The sequence below is a fragment of the Muscardinus avellanarius genome (genome assembly GCF_963383645.1).
Source record: "Muscardinus avellanarius genome assembly, chromosome: 7".
In the NCBI taxonomy this organism is placed as follows: Eukaryota; Metazoa; Chordata; class Mammalia; order Rodentia; family Gliridae; genus Muscardinus; species Muscardinus avellanarius.
Genome location: NC_137793.1, coordinates 5,083,963 through 5,096,457, shown reverse-complemented (window position 1 = coordinate 5,096,457; position 12,495 = coordinate 5,083,963).

Below are 12,495 nucleotides of genomic sequence, written 5' to 3'. Positions count from 1 at the left end.
ATGAAAAAGCTGGGGCTTCACATTTAATAGGCCCACTGTTGTCATCCAGTTCACACCTGCTGGCAGGGGCCTTGAACTATGTTGATCCATTCAGGGCCCAGATGTTTAACTAGGATAACCTTATGCTCAATGGTAGGAGAACATCTCTTCATGAATCCTGGGGTGTGTGTGTGTGTGTGTGTGTGTGTGTGTTAGTGGAGTTTGAACCCAGGGGCACTCTAACTCCAAGCTATACCCCCAGCCCTATTTTATTTTTTTATTATAAAACAGGGTCTCTTTCCATTGCTGAAGGTCTCACTAAATTTCTGAAGCTGTATTTGAACTTGTGATCCTCCTGTCTCAGCCTGCCAAGTACTGGGATTACAAGAATGTGCCACCATTCCCAGTTATGAGCCTTGCTTATATGATTAAAGTTCAGAACAAAAATCCTCTTCTGCGATTCCTCGGGCCTCCAGCTATTGCAGATGAAAGCACAGGACCTCTCACCTGTGTGTGCCACTGTTCGCACTGTCTCAGCTGTAGACAAGTGAGAGTCCAGGAGATTTAATTAAGAGATGGGCTCCGTCCTGTCAACACCAGGCACAGCAGCCAGTCTCGCTTGGCCCCACGGCTCCGCCTTTGCTGGTCATCTTGTATGGCGTCTGGCCTTCCAACTTGGCTTGGCACCTCCCCGCCCCAGGAGTGCCAGCTCCAGTGCCTTCAGCCCAGAGGAGCCAGAGCAGTAAGTACCACTACAGGTGACGGACTAGACTCATGCCAAGCCCTCCCAGCAGGGCCAGATAGCACTTGCATTGGGGAATTTTAGGAGCTCAGAAACACCCTGATCTGCCCCCTAACCAAAAATCTCTCTCCTCTCGCCCCCAAACGGCTTAGCATGGGGCATGACGTCTAGCCTATAAGCGTCTCCCTTGGACTTAAAGCATTGTTCCCCATTAAAAATATATTCAAATATACTCTAAGCTTTAGTTTCTTCATGGAGAATGGAGCTATGTCCACTTGAAAGAGATGGTTTGATAACTAGGAGGGGTAATACATATAGTGAGCTCACTGGAATTCCTAGCACAAAACACACACTCGTTACATACCCACGGTCGCCACTGCTCCGACACCACCTCTAAATTCAGATGTGTTGATTTATGTGACTTCAGGGACTTAGGAATGGAGCCCAGGACTGATCGCAAGAGGTAATCAATAGACCCAGGAATCAGGAAACTTGATTCTGACTTTGTCTTGGCACTAGCTCACTGTCTTCTGGTCATGTCATGGAAATCCTCTGGGCCTGCTTGTCGTCATCACCTTTATCAATGTCATTAAAATAGTGTGTGTGTGTGTGTGTGTGTGTGTGTGTGTGTGAGTGTGTGTGTGTGAGAGAGAGACAGAGAGACAGAGACAGAGACAGAGAGAGAAAGACAAAGATGCTGGGATTGAATCCAGGGGCATTCTACCTCCAAACTACAGGTCCAGCCCTATTTTATTTTTTATTTGAAAATAGAGTCTTGCGAAATTGCTGAGGCTGGCCCCCAACCTGTGATCCTCCTGTCTCAGCCTCCCAAGTACTGGGATTACAGGTATGCACCACTACACCCCGCTAAAGTAACTTATTAGATAAAAAACTTATACCTTATTTAACTAAAATAGGATATTTTAGTCCATGGAGCTCTTTGGCATTCTGTGTCTCTATCTTTTTGGTGTGTGGCACTGGGGATGGGACTCAGGGGCATTGTACCTTCAGGCTTCACTCCCAGGCCTATTTTTTATTCTTTATTTTGAAACAGGGTCTCACTGAGTTGCAAAGGGCCTCACTAAATAGCTGAGGCTTTCTTCATACTGTGATCCTCCTGTCTCAGCCTCCCAAATGCTGGGATTACAAGCATGTGCCACCACGCCCAGCTCTCCCTGTCTCTTTTAAGCTTCTCTGCACACCTGCAGGAGAGGACATAGTATCTGCAGCTACAGGTATGCACGTGACTTCTCTCAAGGTCTCAGAGCCAGCTAAGGGGAGAATCAATATGACTTCCACTAAGGATCACCCAGTCTCTGGAGTGAGAGTGGTTTTCCAGCATGGAGGGCAGAGAATGTCCAACCTCAAAGAGCTGTCCAGAAAGTCTGATTTCATTATGGTGATTTCCTAGTCCACAAGAGCCAATTCTCACCACACGTCTATGCAGGTATTGATAATCCATCGGGAGGTGTTCGTAAAAACTTCTCCATGCTCCAAGATGCTCTTAACTCTCAATCCAAGTTGCACGTGACACAAACTCGTCGTTTCCTTCCATCTAGACCAGAGGTTGGCAAGCTACGACCCACACAGATGGCCGCGTAATCATTCCTGTCCCCTCTGTGTCCATGCTGCTCAGACTGTGTTTTGCCTACAAATCACCCTGGCACCGTATTGAAATGCAGGTTCTCACTCAGTAGACCTAGGCTGGGCCCAAGATGCTGCCTGTCCACCAAGCTCCCAAGCGCTGCAGCTGCTGCAAGCCCAGGGTCCACACGTTGTGGCGAATCTCTAGGTGGTGTGCAGGAGACAACCCTCCTGCGTGTGCCAGCCTCAGACTGCAGCATGCTCCCCTGGGCCTCAATCCCGTCTCAGGACCACGATGCCAACAACATTCTAGGTGCCATGGAAGTATCAGAGTATTTTTTATTCTTTATTTTGAAACAGGGTCTCACTGACTTGAAAACGGCCTCACCAAGTAGTAGCTGGGGCTGTCTTTGAACTGCAATCCTCCTGTCTCAGTCTCCCAATTGAGGGAAGAAAAAAAAAAAAAAACAGCCAGGCATGGTGGTGCATGCTTGTAATCCCAGCATTCGGGAGGTAGAGACTGGAGGATCGTGGTTTGAGGACAGCCTCAGCTACTTAGTGAGGCACTTCATGACTCAGTGAGACCATGTTTCAAAAATAAAAGGACTAGCCAGGCATGGTGGCACACGCTTGTAATCCCCACGCTTGGGAGGCGGAGACAGGAGGATTGTGCAGGTTTGAAGCCAGCCGCGCTGGCTTAAGAGACCCTGTTTCCAAATAAAAATATAAAATGGGTCTGGGAGTGTAGCCCAGAGATAGAAGGGTTTCCAGGAACCCCAGTGGCACTAAATAAATAGATGGACTAAAAAAATAGGGCTGGGGGTGTAGCTCAGAAGCAAAATGTCCCTGGGTTCCATCCCCAAGACTGAAAAAAAAAAACCCCAGAAGGCTTCACTCCCTCTAACTTGCAAGCATCTTCGCCCTGTGGCAAAGTCTTTCCAGGGAACTGAGCGGTACCAACGCTTACTCTGTCCTAGGCAGGCCAAGCGGCTGGAAGCAGGAGAGCCGGGTTCCATCCAGCTCTGGCTGCCTCAGGCCAGCTACCTTCTGACCTGTTCCCATCCATCCAGTGAGGATACTATTATAGCCTATATGGACAGATAAAAAGTGCTTAAGATGGGTCAGGTACCAATATTTGCATGTTATTTAATCTCTGCAAAAGTCCTCATTTATATGTGCCATTAGCTCTAATTTGCAGAAGAGAAAACTAAATTGGAGAAATATAGTACCGTGGCAGAGCCTCTTAATGACTCAGTCTTTTTTACTACAACCTTGGCTCGAGCCCCCTAGAGGAGACCACCCTTTCTTGCTCTGTACTCCTGGTACAATTTCTGAAAGACGCTGTGATGGGGAAATCATCACCGGTTACTACATGCGGCATATGCGCCACTAGCGTTGTTAAGAGAAGCGTGAGCGCCGGCGGGTGAGTATTGGCACCAAGGAAGTGGGGGCCAGTGGGGAGGAGGTGGGAGAAGTTTGGGTGTGACTGAGTCTTCTTTCTACTTCTGGCCCTCTGAGAACCCCTCTTTCTTCTTTTTCAGCGATTACTCCTCAGGACCCGCTCCCCACATCAGACTGACCCTGTCACCAAAGGAATTGGCGAGGGTCCTTTGAGGCCATTCTGCCTCCATGGCTCTGCTTCAGGTTTCCTCACTGGCGAGTAGTCAGAGGTGGGGAGGAGGAGGAGGAGAAGGAGATGGAGTTGCCCCCTTGCAAAGCCAGCCGCCTTTGAACACGATGCTCCTCCTCCCATTCCCTCATTATAGTTATGGATTTGGGCAGCCTCGTGCCACGGTTACACAATCTTCTGATTAAATTCTGCCAGCCAGCCAGCTCCGCTTTCAGAAAGTAAATGAATAAACAAATTGCTACACTAAAGCAAGGAAGACGACATAAGCCTTGGTACAGAGAGAGTCCTCCGAAAGCCAAGACAATCAGGACCATATTAAATGAAGTATCGGGGCTTGTGTAAGGGAGGAGAGGAGGCCTTATTCTAGCTGGACTACGTGTAGGAAACAAATCCTGATTAAAGGAGATTGCGGCCAGGCATGATGGCACGTGCTTGTAATCCCAGTACTTGGGAGGCTGAGACAGGAGGATCACAGGTTCCCAGCCAGCCTCAGCTAATTAGTGAGAACCTCTGCAACTCAGTGAGACCCTGTTTCAAAATAAAGAATAAAAAGTAGGGCTGGGGGTGTAGCTTGGAGGTAGAATGCCCTGAGTTAAATCCCCGGTACTGCAATAAAATATTCATAAATTGAAGTAGAATGTGCCTGGAACTGGGAAGTAAAAAGCAGCAGATGACCAAGTGGGAACACTGCTCATGACACTGGTCAAGCCCCTTCCCATCTGGGAGACTCGAGTCTCCTTAGCTGTCAAATGGCAGAATCCTATTAACTAGCAGTTGACAAGCACTAATTGTGTGCTAGACACTGGGTGGAGTCCTTGAACAATCAATAGGCCACACAGAGGTTCACTGAAAGAACTGAACGTATGTGGCCTAAGCGAAGGCAGTTCGGAAAGAAAAAGCAAACTGAATGTAAAAAGTAAAAAATTATTTACATTAAAAACATGTGCTATAATATAAAAACCAATACTAGGCTTACTTGGTGTTTCTTTGGGCTACTGAGCTGGGAGAACATGGCTTTTCATGTCAGACTTCTGCTGGATCTGCTAGCACCTCAACTTTGAGACTGAAAGATTTTACTTTCTCAGCCTCAGCTCTCTGGTCTGCAAAATGGTGGCAGTGCCCTCCGCCTCCTCCACTGCAGGAGAATTTGACTGCAGCAGGCACAGGATGCTAAAGTATGCCACACTGAGGGCTCATTAGACGTCTGGGCTTCTTCATGCACAGAGAATTAGAAATAAAGGACAGTGACACTGGGTATGGGTGCACAGGCAGAGACCTGGAGAGCGGGGAGGCTCCGGCCTGTCTGCTTCAATACGACCCTTGTCCCGCTGCAGCCTCATGAGTCCACACATATCTCTGCCCAGGGAAGCTCTGGACACGCTGGAGACCTAATTACCAGGACTCTCTACCTGAGGAAGAAAATCTGCTCATTCTAGCAAAACACAAGATAGAGCTTTACCATCTCATGTCCTGTGTTATAGTAAGCTATAAGATATCCCCTAAACAGCTCATTTATTAATGTCTGGGGCCGATGTAACTGAGTTATGAGGGTTGTAATCTCATTACAATGAATTGGTGGCCTAGGCCAGTAGGGGTGGACCCCTGGGGTGTGGCCTAGGGGTTGTATATAACTCTCTGTCACTTCTGGCCTCCATGATGTGAGGAGGGCAGCCCATCCCTCTCCTTCTCTCCTCCTTCTGCCTCCATTCCCTGAGACCCTCGGTCCCCAGCCTCACGTGGACTGAACCCCAAACCGTAAGAAGATAAATCTTCTTTCCTCTAAATTATGTGGTCAGGTCATTTGATTATGGCTGCAAGAATGCTAACTAGAACACGCTGATAGCTTGAGGTAGGTGTAAATAGACTGATTTACAGCCTAGAAGTTGCCTGAAGGAAGGGAACCATGTCTACCCCACAAACACCACTAGGAACAGTGCAGGATGCACTGAAAGAACTTCATAAACAGATTCCCGATGACAAACGTCGCTCCTCTGTCAATTACTTTACTTTTTACTTAGGTACATTTTCTCCCCACCCCTCCACTCTCGCTCCTGGGAACATAAACTTATCCAGAACAAGAGATAAAAGCCAGATGTGGTAGTACACACTTGTAATCCCAGTACTTGGGAGGCTGAGACAGGAGAACTGAGGTTTGCAGACAGCCTCAGCTACTTAATGAGGCCCAGCCTCAGCTACTTAATGAGGCCCTCTGCAACTTAGTGAGACCCTGTTTCAAAATAGAGAATAAAAAATTGGGCTGGGGGTTTAGCTCAGAGGTAGAATGCCCCTGGGTTCTATCCCCAGTACAGCAAAATAAAAATAAATAAATAAAGAGAGAGAGAGGAGAGAGGTGAGAAGAGAGAGAGAGGGGGAGGGAAAGGGAAAGAGGGAGGGAGGGAGAGAAGGAGAGGAAGAGAGAGAGAGAGAGAGAGAGAGAGAGAGAGAGAGAGAACATACTCATGGAATTTCCTACAGAATGTACATATGTGTGTATGTATGTACATATGATATTAAAGACTGAACCCAAGAGCTTTCTACCTCCCAGTTACACCCCAGCCCTTTTTAAATTTTTTTTCATTTTTAAACAGGATCATGCTAAGTTACTGAGGGCCGCACTAATTTGCAAAGGCTAGCCTTGAACTAAAGATCATTCTGTCTCAGACTTCTAAGTACTGGGATTGCAAGTAAGTGTCACCTAACCAGGCTAGAATTTATTTTAAGCATGTGAATTCTCCCAAATTTGTATCTGCAGCCTAGACCTCACCCTTGAGTTCTAGAGTCATACATTTGACTGCCTGTTCAATATTTTCATCTGGGTGTTTAATCCAAAATAAGTAATAAATAAAAGGACGCTGAGGAGCTAGGCATGGTAGCACATGTCTGTAATCCCTGTACTTGAGAGCCTGAGACAGGAAGACTGCAGATTTTGAAGCCAGCCTCATCAACTTAGTGAGACTCTTAGGAACTTAGTGAGACCCTGTTTCCAAGTAAAAAATAGAAAAGGGCTGAGAGTATAGCTCAGAGGTTGAAGGCCCCAGGGTTCCATCCCCAGCACTACACACACACACACACACACACACACACACACACACCTGAATCTACCCCATCCACAAAGAGCTCTTCAGTCCATCCTCAAACAAATAAGCAATCACCAGAAGCAAACCCTTCCTCCAACTCTTCCAGTCTTAGATGGCGGCGCCACTGACTGTCCAATTGTTTGGGTTAAAAACCTAAAAATCACTCTTGACTCCCAATCAGCCTGCACACAATCCATCAGCCAGCTGTGCCAGCTCTTTAAAAACATATTCCAAACCTGTCTACTTCTCAGCAGCTCCCACAACATCTTAGAATAACCTGCCGCCACCTCATTTCTTAACACCGCAGTAGCCGCTGCAGGGCGTCCCCGCTGCCTCCACGGCTCCCCTACGGTTCATTTGTCATAGAACAGCCAGACATCCCTGGCCAAATTCGTTGCTTCGCTCCCCTGTTTAAGGCCCTCTCCTTCACTCGATGCCAGGCATTTGTGGGGCACCTTTTATGAGTTACGCACTGCTCAAGCTGTTAGAAATAGTGAACAAACTAAACAAACCCCTAACCTAGAGGAGCTTTCCCTGGCTCAGGAATACAAACAAGAAATTAACAAAAGAGAGGAGGAGGCTGCCGGGGTGCCAGTCTATGTTGGCGTGGAAGAGAAGCCTCAGGAGGAGAGGGTGTCTGAGCAGAGAATTGAGCAAGTAGGGGACTGAGCCAGGCAGGAACCTGGAGGAAGCTCTGCACAGAGGGGATGGGCTGGGCAGAGGTCTGGAAGGAGTTGTATGCCCAGCGTGCTCAAGAAACCGACCCTGGGGGAAGCCATGCCAGTGAGCACTTTCCCTGAGCTGGGAAGGTCTTAGGTGGTACTGATTAAGAGAGAGATTAGAAGATTTATACAAAGCAATACTTTTAAAGGAGTGCCCTGATGGCTGTGCTGAGGACAGAGTGAAGACAGTAAAGCTGAAAAGAAGTTAGCACAGCCACTGCCACAGAAATCAGTATGGAGGCTCCTCCAAAGACTAGCAATGGAATCACCGTATGAGCCAGCTGTACCCCTCCTTGTCAGATGACCTAGCATGAAGAACAAAATTATGTTATTTGCAGGAAACATGGATGAAACTAGAGAATATTATCTAAGTGAGATCAGCCAGTCACAGAAAGTCAAGGGTTATATATATTTCTCTCATATAAGGAAGCTAGAGAGAAAATAAAAAATAAAAGTGGTTTCAGATAAATGAGGAGAGAGGGAGACCAAGAGGATAGTGGAAGGGTTTGGGGAAGGAGGGAAAGGAAGATTGAGGGAGGAAACAGTTCAAATAACGCCGTGCCCTTGTACGAAGGTATCACCACCAATCTCACGAACACGTACAAGGCGAAGGATTGCCAGCTCTTCCAGGAGCCGATGACCCCACAGTGAGCAAAACCAATACAATTCTTGCTCCCAGTGTTTATATTCTGGTCACAGAGACAGGTGAGAAATACGCAAATGACTAAGTGAACAAAGTACCCTCGAGACCCCTGGAGAAACCAGGCCCAGTAAGACGCTGGGTTCTGGGCAGGGGTCGCGGGCGGGGCACGCCTAATGGGGCCCGGGTCGCGGGACTCTGGGCCCCTGCCGAACTGCGCGTAGCACGCCAGACCCCTGGAGAAACCAGACCCAGTAAGACGCTGGGTTCTGGGCGGGGGTCGCGGGCTGGGCACGCCAGATGGGGCCCGGGTCGCGGGACTCTGGGCCCCTGCCGAACTGCGCGTAGCACGCCAGACCCCTGGAGAAACCAGACCCAGTAAGACGCTGGGTTCTGGGCGGGGGTCGCGGGCTGGGCACGCCAGATGGGGCCCGGGTCGCGGGACTCTGGGCCCCAGACCGAACTGCGCATAGCACGCCAGACCCCTGGAGAAACCAGGCCAAGTAAGATGCTGGGTTCTGGGCTGGGGTCGCGGGCTGGGCACGCCAGATGGGGCCCGGGTCGCGGGACTCTGGGCCCCAGGCAGAACTGCGAGTAGCACGCCAGATCCCTGGAGAAACCAGGCCCAGTAAGACGCTGGGTTCTGGGCAGGGGTCGCGCGCGGCGCACAAAAGCCGGGGCCCGGGTCACGGGACTCTGGGCCCCAGGCAGAACTGCGAGTAGCACGCCAGATCCCTGGAGAAACCAGGCCCAGTAAGACGCTGGGTTCTGGGCAGGGGTCGCGCGCGGCGCACAAAAGCCGGGGCCTGGGTCGCGGGACCCTGGGCCCCGGGCCGAACTGCGCGTAGCACGCCAGACCCCTGGAGAAACCAGGCCCAGTAAGACGCTGGGTTCTGGGCGGGGGTCGCGGGCGGGGCACGCCTAATGGGGCCCGGGTCGCGGGACTCTGGGCCCCTGCCGAACTGCGCGTAGCACGCCAGACCCCTGGAGAAACCGGACCCAGTAAGAGGCTGGGTTCTGGGCGGGGGTCGCGGGCTGGGCACGCCAGATGGGGCCCGGGTCGCGGGACTCTGGGCCCCTGCCGAACTGCGCGTAGCACGCCAGACCCCTGGAGAAACCAGACCCAGTAAGACGCTGGGTTCTGGGCGGGGGTCGCGGGCTGGGCACGCCAGATGGGGCCCGGGTCGCGGGACTCTGGGCCCCAGACCGAACTGCGCATAGCACGCCAGACCCCTGGAGAAACCAGGCCAAGTAAGACGCTGGGTTCTGGGCTGGGGTCGCGGGCTGGGCACGCCAGATGGGGCCCGGGTCGCGGGACTCTGGGCCCCAGGCCGAACTGCAAGTAGCACGCCAGACCCCTGGAGAAACAAGGCCCAGTAAGACGCTGGGTTCTGGGCGGGGGTCGAGTACAGGGCACGCCAGCCGGGGCCTGGATCGCGGGACTCTGGGTCCCGGCCGAACTGCGAGTAGCACGCCAGACCCCTGGAGAAACCGGGCCCAGAACAGAAAAAGATAAAGAAAAATATCGGAGAGGTGGTAAGAAAGCTGTTATGGATGCCAGGACACTGGAGATGCAGACAAAACTTATCTAAATGCACTGGAACTTATGGAAAAATTCGCCGTGAAAGAGGACTGCTATTTCTCTATATTGTTAAGAATCTCAGACATCACATATAAGGAGAGAGTTTAGCGGAGACCAAGGAGAAATGCGGTGTTGAAAGAGTTCTTCGCGATGGTGGTAGAGACTTGTATTCAGGAGAAGCAGAAACCGGATCTTACCAACTTTATTTTTTTGGAGAAATTACACCAAATTTCGAATGCTACCATCACGCATGCTTAGGAACACTGGACAACATTCAGAGTGGAAAAAGAGCCTGGGAAGGATTTGAAACGGTGGAGGCAGTGGCAATGCCAGTGGCCAATATTCGGGGGAGGCAGAGATCTGATACATTACAACTGGAACCTTTGAAATACTAACCACAGAGACAGTGATCGGAACCTGCTGAGGGGTTAGGCGGGCGCCGGGGCCAGTGGCCGACATCGGAGCTTGCTGTGAGGCAGGGCCACTACTGAGGCCTCCGTGGCCGGGATTGGAACCTGCAGAGGGGTTAGACCGATGCTGGGGCCAGCGAGGCCGGCATTGGAGCCTGCCATGATGCAAGGCTTGTGCTAGGGCCTCCGAGGTCGGGTCCGGAACTCGCTGAGGGGTTAGGCCGGTGCTGGGGTCAGCGAGGCCGGCATCGGAGCCTGCCGTGAGGCAAGGCCAGTGTTGGGGCCCCCGAGGATGGGACCGGAGCCTGCTGAGGGGTTAGGCCGGTGCTGGGGCCAGCGAGGCTGGCATCAGAGCCTGCCATGAGGCAAGGCCGGTACTTGGGCCTCCGAGGCCAGGATAAGAGCCTGCCGAGGGGTTAGGCCGGTGCTGGGGCCTCCGAGGCCAGGATAAGAGCCTGCTGAGGGGTTAGGCCGGTGCTGGGGCCAGCGAGGCCGGCATCGGAGCCTGCCTTGAGGCAAGGCCGGTACTGGGGCCTCCGAGGCCAGGACAAGAGCCTGCCGAGGGGTTAGGCCGGTGCTGGGGCCAGCGAGGCCGGCATCGGAGCCTGCCTTGAGGCATGACCAGTGCTGGGGCCTCCGAGGCCGGGATCGGAGTCTGCCGAGGGGTTAGGCCGCTGCTGGGGCCAGCGAGGCCGGCATCGGAGCCTGCCTTGAGGCAAGGCCGGTACTGGGGCCTCTGAGGCCGGGATCGGAGCCTGCCGAGGGGTTAGGCCGCTGCTGGGGCCAGTGAGGCCGGCATCGGAGCCTGCCTTGAGGCAAGGCCGGTACTGGGGCCTCGAGGCCAGGATAAGAGCCTGCCGAGGGGTTAGGCCGGTGCTGGGGCCAGCGAGGCCGGCATCGGAGCCTGCCGTGAGGAAAGGCCGGTACTGGGGCCTCCGAGGCCAGGATAAGAGCTTGCCGAGGGGTTAGGCCGGTGCTGGGGCCAGCGAGGCCGGCATCGGAGCCTGCCTTGAGGCATGACCAGTGCTGGGGCCTCCGAGGTCGGGATCGGAGCCTGCTGAGGGGTTAGGCCGGTGCTGGGGCCAGCGAGGCCGGCATCGGAGCCTGCCGTGAGGCAAGGCCGGTACTGGGGCCTCCGAGGCCAGGATAAGAGCCTGCCAAGGGGCTAGGCCGGTGCTGGGGCCAGCGAGGCCGGCATTGGAGCCTGCCTTGAGGCAAGGCCGGTACTGGGGCCTCTGGGGCCGGGATCGGAGCCTGCCGAGGGGTTAGGCCGCTGCTGGGGCCAGCGAGGCCGGCATCGGAGCCTGCCGTGAGGCAAGGCCAGTACTGGGGCCTCCGAGGCCAGGAAAAGAGCCTGCCGAGGGGTTAGGCCGGTGCTGGGGCCAGCGAGGCCGGCATCGGAGCCTGCCTCGAGGCATGACCAGTGCTGGGGCCTCCGAGGCTGGGATCGGAGCCTGCCGAGGGGTTAGGCCGCTGCTGGGGCCAGCGAGGCCGGCATCGGAGCCTGCCGTGAGGCAAGGCTGGTACTGGGGCCTCCGAGGCCAGGATAAGAGCCTGCCGAGGGGTTAGGCCAGTGCTGGGGCCAGTGAGGCCGGCATCGGAGCCTGCCTTGAGGCAAGGCCGGTACTGGGGCCTCTAGGCCAGGATAAGAGCCTGCCGAGGGGTTAGGCCGGTGCTGGGGCCAGTGAGGCCGGCATCGGAGCCTGCCGTGAGGCAAGGCCAGTACTGGGGCCTCCGAGGCCAGGATAAGAGCTTGCCGAGGGGTTAGGCCGGTGCTGGGGCCAGCGAGGCCGGTATCGGAGCCTGCCGTAAGGCAAGGCCAGTACTGGGGCCTCCGAGGCCAGGATAAGAGCCTGCCAAGGGGTTAGGCCGGTGCTGGGGCCAGCGAGGCCGGCATCGGAGCCTGCCTCGAGGCATGACCAGTGCTGGGGCCTCCGAGGCTGGGATCGGAGCCTGCCGAGGGGTTAGGCCGCTGCTGGGGCCAGCGAGGCCGGCATCGGAGCCTGCCGTGAGGCAAGGCTGGTACTGGGGCCTCCGAGGCCAGGATAAGAGCCTGCCGAGGGGTTAGGCCAGTGCTGGGGCCAGTGAGGCCGGCATCGGAGCCTGCCTTGAGGCAAGGCCGGTACTGG